This window comes from Polypterus senegalus, chromosome 4, assembly GCF_016835505.1.
Source record: "Polypterus senegalus isolate Bchr_013 chromosome 4, ASM1683550v1, whole genome shotgun sequence".
NCBI lineage: Eukaryota > Metazoa > Chordata > Cladistia > Polypteriformes > Polypteridae > Polypterus > Polypterus senegalus.
The window spans coordinates 173166236-173179340 of NC_053157.1; positions in this window are offsets into that span (position 1 = coordinate 173166236).

A 13105-nucleotide genomic window follows, 5' to 3' on the forward strand; every position below is an offset into this window, starting at 1 on the left:
GAGTTCTAAATCCAGAATTTGAAGTAATCTCATAATAGTGTTTGACTTTAATTCCTTCATTATTACACACTCACACTTTTGTACATTAATTGGCACTTCTAGCCTTAGTTTAATTGCAAACCTCAACCCTGAAATTGTACAAAGAAACATATCAAACATATTTTCTTATTCATTTTTTCTCAATTACCCCCACACATTGACAGCATTAAATTCTTAAAAATATAAAATGCTTATTGGTGTAGAAATTAGTGCTGCTGCATCACAACTTCAAAGTCCAGGGCTTGGTTACTGTTTGACTGCATGTTCTGCCTGTGTCTGCATGGATTTTTTTCTCTAGTTACTGTGCTTTTGTTTCCACATCACACAGGTTAATTGGTGATGTGATATTTGTCATCATAAATATCTCCTGATTCAGAGTCAGTAATACTGAAGTTCAATCAATAATTAATATGTCTTTATGGCCTGTGTATTTAGTAGGCTTTACAATTTGATAGATAGATAGATAGATAGATAGATAGATAGATAGATAGATAGATAGATAGATAGATAGATCTGTACCTTTATATATTTTTACCTGTATATAAAATATTAATTTATTCATTTCCAAAGGCACACCACTATTCTACTAACCACAACATATACAGTATACTGTATATCTCATCTTTTATTCTGGACAGGTTGTTCTAAATTTTGGTCACCTCTTTATTGTAACTTCTAATGCCAGTCTTGTAGCCTTAATCTAGTTGTTCAGCAATATTAAGCCTATCAAAAAATTTTGCCTCATGCTATTGTTTAGATGTGGCTACTATCATGCTGCTTGCATTTTTCAGATAGATGTTTTAGATCTTGTACCCCCGTCATTGTCCTCAACGCTTCTGTACCAACACGTTGAAACAGCAAACAGGCAAAGCGAACAAAGGCATTACTTATACTACACCCAGTTAGCCAACTCCGTTTGTCATAACAAGAGCTTGAAAAAGTTAGTGTGTAACCTCATCCTCGAATTTTTAAGTCAGGTTGTTCCGATGCAAGCGCTTTTATCTTCTTTTTATTTTCAAATGAATGATTCATGAAGTGATTTTTCGATAAATATATGACTGAGTTATCTTTAATTTCTGAAGTTCCACTTGAAGTTGCTTTCAAAGTTGAGTCCACTCATTTGTAGTTACATAACATTAAAGGCCTGTGTGAACTGTAAACCATTGCCGTCAACACGACATGTGTCGACAATTGCCCAATTACATTAGATTAAGAAAACCTAAAACAATTGTAATTCACTGCCAATAAATGTGCAAGTATCCGGGTTGCACAAAGCTGTGTCCCCAGAAAAATCCGAAAGTAACTAATGACAGGGCAGCCTGAGGACACCTACTTGACAAAAGATCAAGGACTTACATAGACTCTCATTTGGCCAACATCCTTCACTCTGGAAATATACAGTAGGTATTCACACATATATTTTTTTTTTATTCACATAAAAATTAAACAAATACAAATCAGAAACAATTTTTAATTTATTTCATGATTACTTCACATTACCTAATTAATTAAGTTAGAGTTTTTAACATATTTCAGGGTGGGGAGGGGGGAGGGTGGCAAACCCTGCATCACAAACCACCACTAGTCTTTACCAAAAAGAGTGTAACCAGAACCATAATACTAAGATTAAGATTCAAATCGAAAGACAAAGCTATGAATCATAATGAGAATAACACTAAGCGTTCATGACTAAAATCTTTTTGGACTCAAATCCATAATATCATGCAAAATAATTGAGATATTGCACCCAGATTTATAGCTGACCTTTCATGAAATGTCTCCTGGGAGCAACTGTGATGGTCACCCTAGCAACACTTTAACTAAATGGTAAGACTCAAAAATTACACTGTGATGCACTTGAAAAAATCCTAACATCTTCCTCACACTAAAAAGGATAGATAGATAGATAGATAGATAGATAGATAGATAGATAGATAGATAGATAGATAGATAGATAGATAGATAGATAGATAGATAGATAGATATTATTCAAAAACATTTTAAAAACTATACCTGGAAAATAAAACTTTGTAAAGATGCACAGTAAGTCTGTAACAAAATATTTATCAAAGACAAAAAAAATGTCAAAAAAGTAACAATGGCAAACTTAATTGTGATAATAGTGCTTTTCGATCAGTTCAGATTTAAAAATATATATCTTTTCTATCTATATGCTTCAAAGATACATTTTGTAAGATTAAACCTGATTCATTCATGGGCTAAAACACCATGCTGAACAGAGGCTGGAACTCTATTCAGGGATGTTATCAATATTAATACCTTATTGGTGCACAAACCAATAGGACCAAATGGGTTCAAAGTAGGAGGAGCCATTTCATTCACCCATTAAGTTACAGAAATGACTTAAGAAACAAAAAACTTGCTGAAATAACTAAAAATTGTATTAAAAATTTTAATTATCACAAGTCATTTCTCCAGAGTAAAATTATTCAAGGATATCACTTTTTCATTATGAATGCATTTAAAAGGAAAAAGCCATTCCTTCTCAGCTGGGTTAGAGTCACAACCCAATTTATATTCCATGAAGATGATTTCTGCTTAAAATATATATATTTTTTTTCATTTTTGCATATACAGTTAATGATGTTTTGCACTATTATTTTAAAATATTAAATACAAATTTAAGACATGAAAATAGCAGATTGTCTCTAAGGAATAAATATGCAATAAATGTACAATTATATTTGGGACAGGGAGCATTCAGGATACTCATGTAACCTCTGAGAATTCTTTTTATATCTTTTTTTTACTGGAATGCAATTAAAAAGTCTCTTTTCCATAAAATGGCTTCCTTTTTGATATTCATGCATTGTATCACTTCCATCTGGCAACAGATTCAGTTGACTAAAGAGAAGCAATAAATTAATACAGTAAAGATGTTAGGAAGAAGTTCAAAACCAATTAAAATGCTGTAGGCAGAATTTGTACATGCTAATAAGTCTTTGTCACGGTACTGCCATGAAAATATGTAGTTTGACTATGAGATGCGCTAGAGTGAGAAAGTCTGAAGGAACCAAAATAAATAAAAATCTCCATCCCTGTCAGATATGAGTTATGCAAAACAGTATATCTGCAACATGAACATCATTGTTAGCATGTAATAAATCAGGATGGCAAATAAGACATGGGCAATTCCAAAAAAGATTTTTTGTCTGTCTTTAAGAAAGAAAAATGTGACTAAGGCTGCAAATGTAACTTTTTTAACTTAAAAAGTGTAAATGTATAAATCTTAAATCCTTGGTATTCTATGCAAGTCGGAGGAACAAGACTGGCGTGCAGTAGATTTAAAATGAAAACATATATCTAATATAGTGCCTTTTAACAGGGAGTGGCATCCCTCAGCACTTTAAACATGCAGACCTGTAGTACAATTATTTAGACATGTTTTTTTCTTTTTTTACATTAAATAGAGGAAGGTTAAATGACTTGCTCAGTACCCCACAGGATTCAGAAGCCTTGTGGATTAAAATCGATGACATAGCTGCTACAATTTACAACTATAATAAAGTAACAGACCACTGCATATCAGAGAGCAGGATTTGTTGAGCCTGAATAATACATCAACAAAAAATTAGATGACATTAACAGGACTCTCCGCACATAACACCCTAAAACAACAGTACATTAAAGATGGGACAGTCTGCTCCAGGTATGCTGAATCATTACTACTTTAAACTCCTTCTAGTATTTCTGATGTCCACAACCTCTCCTGTTGCTGTTATGCTGAGAGTTCTTGGCTTACCCTACTGTTCCAAGACTCATTGGTAAATGGTGCAGAAGGAATTCTTTTCATAATTTTAAAATCTTCAGTTGTAATACCTCTTAATTTCCATTTCAAATCCTTCAATTTCCCTTCATAACTCACATCATCTCAGTTCTGGAATTGGTCTAGTTGCTCTATTCTGCACTTTTTCTACTGCTCCAATGCCTTTTCAGTTGCCTGAAGACCAAAACCGAACACAGTACTCTAAATGAGTCCTCACCAGTATGTTGTAAAGCTTAAGAATTGATGTCCTTTGACTTGTATTCTACACATCATGCTATATAACCCAACATTCTCTAAGCATTTTTCATGCTTTCTGTACACTGTCTTGATGGAACTGTAGATAGTGACAAGATCACTATGACTGCAAGGTCATTCACATAAGGAGTACTTCCAAGTATCAGACCTCTGATTGTGTATTCAAATCTAACATTTCTCCTTTACTTACATTAACTTTAATTTACTACTATCATTAGCAACATTTATAGAAGCTAGAAACAATACATTTCTACATCAAACTTCTTGCCAAGCATGAATTACCATTTTTCCAATCCAAAAAGATGGATTTGTTTCAATGTGCAGCAAAGAGACAAATTTCAATTCTGTATAATTATGTTAAGATACACTCCAAAGTTTTAACTAAAATGATTCAGAAAGTGCTACCTTTTGTAATATCACAAGACCAAACCAGATCTATTAATAGCAAACACTAGCTTCAAATCTTCACTGTCTGTTTAATGTAAAATATTCACCCATAAAATGTAACACACCAATGATCTTATTATCTTTAGATGCAGAAAAGGCCTTTGACAGAGGTGAATGGGACTTCCTTTTCACCATATTACACAAATTTGGGTTTGCCCCAAATATACTCTATGTGCATGCATAAAATTACTTTATTCCAGTACAGAAGCTCTAGTCTGCAGCAACAATATGATCTCAAACTACTTCAGACCTGAATGTGGTACTCAACAATAGTCTAAACAAATACAAATTATATAATGTGATATCATCTACTGTTAAATTCTACTATGCACTTCTACTATTTTTATTTTTCTACTGTATTGAGGATTTGTTCTGTTCTGTGTATTGTTGTGTATTGTCCCCCTTCTTTTTGACACCCACTGCACACCCAACCCACCTGGAAAAGGGTGTCTCTTTGAACTGCCTTTCCCAAGGTTTCTTCCATTTTTTCCGTACAAGGGTTTTTTTTGGGAAGTTTTTTCTTGTCTTCTTAGAGAGTCAAGGCTGGGGGGCTGTCAAGAGGCAGTATTATACAATACTGTATTATATTGTAGTGTCCTCTATCACCACTGCTTTTTGCAATTGCTAATGAGCCTTTAGTCATTCATTTTTGAAATACATTAGAAATAAAGGGGATTATCAAAGGAGTGCATCCTGATTCTCACTTCTTTTAGTTTGATGGCCAACCTTCTCAACTGACATTCTACTTTTTTCTGATTTTTGAATTCTTTCTTGCAACATTGATCCACTTCTACTTCTGTCTACTTCTGAATACTGCATACGACGTAAGGTAGTGCTGGCTAGACAAAAGACTGTAGGAGACAATTATGTGCAATGCTGCTAATCTCCACTGCTTGACTATGAATCTGCAGTCACTCTTGACTGCCACTATACTGTAACTGTTTTTGAATTCTTGCATTGTATGGTTGAAACAGACCATTTGTCTTCATCATTATCTGTTTTGTGATGCCCATGTCACCAACTGACATTTGGCAATAAGATGTCCCTTCTTTGTTTATATAGTAGATCTGTCTTGCTGATACCCCTTGATCTCCAAATGCTTTAAGATTTGCATCCTGATGTACGCAGTATAACTGTCATTCAGGATTGTAAGCACTTAGATCATTCCACCAAACTGCCACCATAGTACTTTCATCAGCTAATTTATATCTGAATGCATATATCCAGAATTTCTAAAAGCATAATCTCTGCTTAAACATTTAAAACTTATTCTAGATACACCAACATTTCTATCAGAATCAGCTATTTATCTATGCAACCAACATGAACATCAAAAGGTTAGACTTCCATGGTGAACCAGAGTTGTTCCAGGAGAACCTCAGTTACACTCTCACTGGCACTGCAGGTAATTTTATCCTTGGAGCCAGATTATGTTTATGATAACCTTTTACTAACAGTGGTACTCTTTCATACTCCAGTAGGGTCAACACTTAAATGGAGAACCAAGGACACACCGTTAGTTTTTCTGGGAGTGATTGACAGAACAAGAGACAGGGCTTCTCATTTAGAGTTCCACATTTTGATTTCAATAATTTGCTTTCTTTAATCATTTCTTCACAACGTAGTAGTACCCTCTCCTGGATTAGTTTCAGATTTGCACTTAAGGCTGCCATGACACACCCCCTGTAACTCTTAACATAATTAAACAGGTTTGAAACTGTTGTTATATTTTTTTCTGTTTTATAGTTGCTGTTTAAATATAAAATAATTGGTGTCAAAAAGATCTCACCTGTTAATTTAGATAATAATATCTATTTCAAAGACACTGAAGTATTTTATTATTAGAATATGATCTGCATTAGTAAATAAACACATACATGCTAAAAATGTGTCTTTGCTTAAAGTATAAAATAGTTTTGTTATATACACATATTTACATGCTTAAAATCTTAATAATAATAATAATAATAATAATAATAATAATAATAGAGTAATCATCAGGTCACACGTTTGAAAAGTATCACAGTTAGAAAAGCTGCTTGAAGTGAAATATGTATGACAGACCATGATTGTAACAGAAGTTAACAGCTTCTTGCTGTAGGTACCTTACACTTGCATGTGAAATTTGATACCTTGACACTTAAAACTTCACTTTAATGCCAGGAATTTAATCCACTTATTTAGCTCTGATAATGGAAACTGACATCATCTAGCTGATGGCTTTCATTCAAAGAAATATCAGACACAAGGAAGAAAGTATCAAAATGTCACTTCTTACAATGTGTAAACTAATTAAACATAGGAGCTGACAGTAAACCTCAGAGGTTCAATACTATCTTAAAACTTTAAAATGAATTAAAGTAGTCTGCTTAAACAATGGACAACAGTTATAGAGATTTAGATTATTCTATAAGAACACATACTGTAGGTGACCTTAAGTATAAAGAACAGACAGGGTCAACGCAAGTTATGATTTTTTTTCTTCCACTTGAGAGTACAAAGAAAAAGCAGGAGGGGCAATAAAATGAAAACTACATGGAGAAAGAAGCTGTTTATCAGTCTGTAAGAAAAGAGGACAAATTCAATTAACCTCTAAAACATTGAAACTGGTGACAAATTTCAGTTTATGCAACTGTTAGCACATTGAAAAGCCTGTTGATTAAAATGATCACAAACGTAAGTCTATTTGTTTTGATCACATCCAGGATTTGGGACCTTCTGTTCTCCTAATATGCTAACCATTATGCCCCTTTTTCTTTGTGCATCTTGTTGATTTTGTTCATTGTACATTGCACCCCACTTGTGGACACTGGACAGCAGTATGCTTGGATAATGGACAACAGAATTTTGTTATTTTCATAATTATAAACTATCACCAGTCTGTAAACATTGCATTAACTATGTTAAGAGCAATAATATATTAAAAATAATATCCCTTGAAACATATGACTGTCATTTTCCACTGCGAATAGCTGCATATAAAAATAGCCATCACGCCCTGGCTCAAAGCTGAAAAACTAAAGCTACTGTTCAACCCTTGCTTGCTCCTATTGTCCTGCCAGTTAGTCCAGCCATAGGATGTCATCTGAATAACATCATCCACATGTCAGGTGGAGAGTTTGTGGAATTCAGAGTGGACAAAAATGCTATCTGTTCCTACTTTTGCTACTGTGAATTGGAAGCTCTCTTGCTGTGAAGATATGCTGATTTCTGTGCCTTCTTCACTTGCTGCTTATGAAATTGTCATTTAGTTGATAACTGAGAATCATTGAAGAAGTTGGGTCATGATTTTTTAGACATCGTGTACTCTCTGCAGAATGCTGATATTGTGCCCAAACCAAACAGCAACAAACCCAATGCCTTAATGATTACCACCTCACGTCTCTTGTCATGAAATGCTTCGAGGGGATTATTAAAGACTCCATCTGCTCCTTCCTTCCAAAGGACATTGATGCACTCCAGTTTGCATACCGTAAAAACGGGTCTACAAATGATGTCATCTTGCATATTTTGCACACATCTTTGTTCCACATCGACAGAAAGAAGGGGAATTATATAGGATTGCTGTTTATAGAGTGCATCTCTCTTTAACACTATTGTCACCCACTTATTCTCCTGAAAGCTCAAAGACCTTAGACTGAACATCCCCCTCTGTAAGTGGGTGCTGGATTTTTTAACAGGTAAGCTCAGGTGATGAGAACAGGCAACTGCTTCATCAACTTACTATCACAGTCAACATAGGAGTTGCAGAAGGCTGTGTACTGAGTCCTCTGCTGTACTGCCTTTACACACACAATTGTGTGGCCAGTGTGAACGATAGGGGCGCCCTGTCCACGACTCCAGACACCAGGTAAAAGTCCAAATGTTGACTTTATTTTCTTGCCACAGTGCACAAAGCACACTCTTCTCCACAATACTCATATAATTACAATAATAACAATAAACCAATCCTCCAGCTCCCAGACGCTGCCACCCTTCCACCCAGCTCAGCTCGTTGTCTGGGAGTTCCCATAGTCCTTTTATACCTCCTGACCCGGAAGTGTTTCTGCCCAATAGTCCACAAGTCCTTTTACCCGTCCGGGTCAGGGTAAATAGTCCATTTCTTCAACCCGGAAGTCCGTTGCTCTTCCTGTGACGAACCTCCGGGTCACAGGGCACGAAGAAGCCCTCGGTCCTCCCTGCAGCTCCCTCCTGTGGCCCCCACGGCATCCAGCAGGGCTTTGCATAAAAACTCCAATGTCCATGATGCCCTGCTGGTCTTCTGGGGACCTCCACGCTGCAAGGAGGGCTCCACCTGGCGGCTTGGGGGTATTGGCCGGGATAAATGGCCGGCCATCCATTACACCAGTCAAAGCTCCAACACCATTGTTGAGTTTACTGATGACACAGTGGTTTTAGGGCTCATTTCCAGCAATGATGAGGAGGCTTATCTGAACGAGGTAGAGAACATGGCAGTGTGGTGCCAGGCTCATAATCTCTCACTGAATGTCGGCAAGACCAAGGAACTAGTGGTGGAATTCAGGTGGAAGCAGCAGTAGATCTACAGCCCCATCAGCATAAATAAAGTTCCTGTTGAGAGGGTGAGTGGCTTCAAGTAGCTGGGTGTGTACAGCACCGAAGACCTGACATGGAACCAGCAAACACAAACTTAGGTCAAGAAGACAGCACCTTTATTACCTGAGGTGGCTAAAGAAATTCAAGATCTCTTCACCTATTTTGAAAATGCACAACATGGTTTGGGAATTGCTCAGTCCAAGGTCGCAGAGCTCTTTAAAGAGTGGTGCCTTCAGGAGAGCATATCTTAAGGTCACCACTGCCCTCTCTACTGGACATCTATGCCAAGTGCTGTAGGACCAAGGAAAATAAAATAATTAAGGACTCTACCCATCCCAGCCTGCTCAACAGGCAAGCGGATGCATAGCTTAATAGCAAAGACTGTGAGTCCCAAGAGGAGCTTTTACCCTCAGGCCATGAGGATCCTGAACTCTGACATGCCAACAAATATTTGAACCTAAAACTCATTGCAAACACACTTTAACTTACTGCACAGTCACTTTATACTCTTTACTGTTTTAGATTTCAGATTTTAACTTAATTTGATCTAGTTTACCTGAATTTAATTTAGTTAATTTTATTATCTTTTTCTTATTTTTCTTATTTGTTGTTGTGTGTTTGCTTTTGATTTGCACAATCTTGGAGTAAGTTAGCTTTTTCATTTCATTGCATGTTGTACCTGCATAACTGTGTATGTGATGAATAAATCTTGAATGTTGAATCTTAAAATACAAGTCTTTTCTACCTGACAAGGACTCTTTTGTGTGAATGTGTTATGTTATATGTTATGCAATTTATTTATTAAGTTATATAACCAAATGTACAGTATTCCACTCCAGGGTCATAGGGAGCCAGATCCTATCTGAGCATGATAAAAATTTACAAAAGCAAATCATTACAAGATGCATTTAATGGTAAAAACCTTTTAAAAATGTTTACCCACTGCATAACTTACTTAGATTCATATTTTGGAAATTCAGGCAGGGGCCAGCTAAGAGACTTCAGAGTCACAGGCCATGGTTGAGTGCTCCTAACCCTCTGTGGCTGCAGGTTTTTGCTCCAAATAGTTTCTTAATCAGTCAGTAATTGTTATCTTTAATTGATCTCATTGTTTAATCAGGCAACACATTTTTCCTTTTTTTGCATTTAGAAAAGTACAGTAGTGTCAAGAGTTACACTTAAAGGAGATTAAGACTTATTTGTAGTTTTACTGTTTCTTTAAGTGCTTACTGTGTTTATTTATTCACTTTTTGTGTGGAGTTTCCTTTCTTAGTTGAATCTTAATAAAGACAATTACTTTCGAGCAGAGCAGACACCTGCACAAATGTCTCTAAAATCAGCAACTAATTAATTGTTATCAACTTGTGTGCTTACTAGTAAATAATTGTCTAAATAACCAGAACAATTAAAAAAAAATTAAAATCTATGTAAAAGGAAAAAGAATTAATTATTACCCATCTAACACAAATAAATTCCTTCTTCATTCAATAAAAATATAGCATAACCAGTTTATAATTTTCAAATGGTTGCAAAAAACATAAAAACCTAGAAATAACAGCTTGCTTAATTAAGGTGGGAGTCCAGTTAAGAGAAGAAACTGGTTGGGACAAAAACCTACAGCCACAGGGCTCCCCCAGGACTGAATTTGAGAACCACTGCCATGGATAATACATGAAGCCTTGTGGTACACTTTCACGTATTCAGTTTCAATCAGTCAATCAAGTTATTGAGCATGCACTGGTACAGTGTGTTGCCGCACCCACTACACGACGAAACAACTCAGGATTCCGGTTGGCAACACCCAGGCAGACATGCGGTCCGGTCCTACCCTCTGGAAATGACCTCTATCTGCCGCAGCCAGGTGTTACATGGGTGACCCCTTGGCCTGGTCCAGCCACTCGGGTCCCCAACAATGAGGATCTTACGAGCTGGATCACTCTCGGGGAAACGTGCCACATGGTCGTAGTGCCGTAACTGACGCTCCCTCACAATGCAGGTAATGTGCCTAATTTCGGAACTCCACAAACAATCGCTCATTCAACAAAAAGTCAAACCAATGGTAACCAAGGATTTTCCGGAGAGATACAGTACCAAAGGAGTCCCATCTTCGTCTCAGGTCACTGGATAGCGTCTGTGTCTTGCAACTATATAGAAAGACAGGAAGCACCAGAACTATAAAGACTTGAACATTTGTCCTTTTGCATAGGTATCGGGTGCGCCACACAACACTTTCCAGCGACCTCGTGATCCCCTATGCTGTCCCAATCCATCTACTGACTTCATAGGAAGAATCACCAGAGACATGAATGTCACTGCCAAGGTAAGTAAAGCTCTCGACAAGGTCGACACTCTCTCCGCAAACAGACACACTGCTGATGCCTGTGCCCAAGAGGTCATTAAAGGCCTGCATCTTGGTTTTTATCCACGACACTCGCAAGCCCAGACACTCAGACTCCTCGCTCAGTCTCTCGAGCGCCCCGATCAGTGCCTCCATTGACTCTGCGAAGATCACAGCATCATCAGCAAAGTCAAGATCTTTCTTCACCAACAGATGCCCCACAACCGCTGGACCCCACGACCCTGCCCAACACAAGCATTGAACAGAGTAGGAGCAAGAACACACCCCTGACAAACCCCAGAATCGACTGGGAAAAATGCAGAGGTTCTGCCTCCACTCTGCACAGCACTCACAATACCTGTGTACAGGTGATAGTGTATTCAGATTGCTTTATATTAAATAGTTTAGATGATGAATTTTAATTTATGTTTGTTAATATGTTTTATCAATATTAATTAGCTAAATGGGGAAAATGTAAACTAAAAAACTAATAGTTTCAAGAAAGTACTGTATTATTGTATGCTCGAATTGTCCTAGTAACTGAATTGGATTTCTAGATTAATGGGAACATATTGAATGAGTAGGTGGTATGACAAATTCATTGCACATTTTGTCATATTACCCATGATCAACAGAATCTTTTGTAACAAATTTTTTGACAAGTTACTTACACAGAAAAAGAAAACACTCTGATAATATCTTTGTTGTTTTTTATGTAAGTTTTTTGGCTCCACAATTCTAATTATTCAATCTGACAAACACAAAGCATTTCAAGCTCTGATAATAATAGTATCACTGTTCTAGAATGTCAATTCTGTGAAGAGAGGCAAGCAAACATCCAACTAAAAGCTTGAATTTATGAAAACTGAATGCAATAAAATGCTTTTCTTCTTTTCTTTTTCTGTTAGTAAACTTGCAAATTCTTGTACCTGCTAATGCATTGCTACAAAGTTATCCATTATTATTTGCTGTTAACTCTTTTCTACTGGTTTATTGTCCATTTATTTTCAGGTGCTGTTGTTTTGTCAATAGAATCTCCATCTTAGAAAAAAAAAACTGATGAATTTAAATGAAATAAGTATAATTTATTGCCAGAGTCTACTCCCACTCAGGAATCTGAATGTGAAATAGCTGTAAGGAAAACCATGTAGATTAAAAGGATGCAGTTCACCTTTTAAAGTTCCCATGCAGTCTTTGGTCAGTTGAATACACTGACATGCTTCCTATGCTTCCTGATGTTTTTGTTTTTTTTTTTCATTAACAAGTCTTCTCAATTTGCATATTCTGCTCACATTCAGGATTCTTTCTCTAAGCTTCAAGCCACAGAATTTTATGTGAGCCTTTGGCTTGCTGCTATTACCTGTAATTATCCAATATCAAATGCATATAAAGAAGCCTATTAAACCAAAATCCCACTAACAACCTGCTCAGTAAATCACTTTTTGTGTATCAGTTTGGGAAAAGGCTAAGAACTTTAAAACTGATTTCTGTCATTGAGCACTACATTTTCCCTGCCCTCCTTATATCCTCCATTACCCACCTTTCCCCCTTAATTTTTCTGATTACAATTATTGGTATCTTTGACAGACCCATTTTTTCAATGTGACTTAATTGTTTATACACATTTCTGACAAATCTGACCCTCCCTCCCCATTCTTTTTAATCTTGTGGTTTAAACTCTGTTA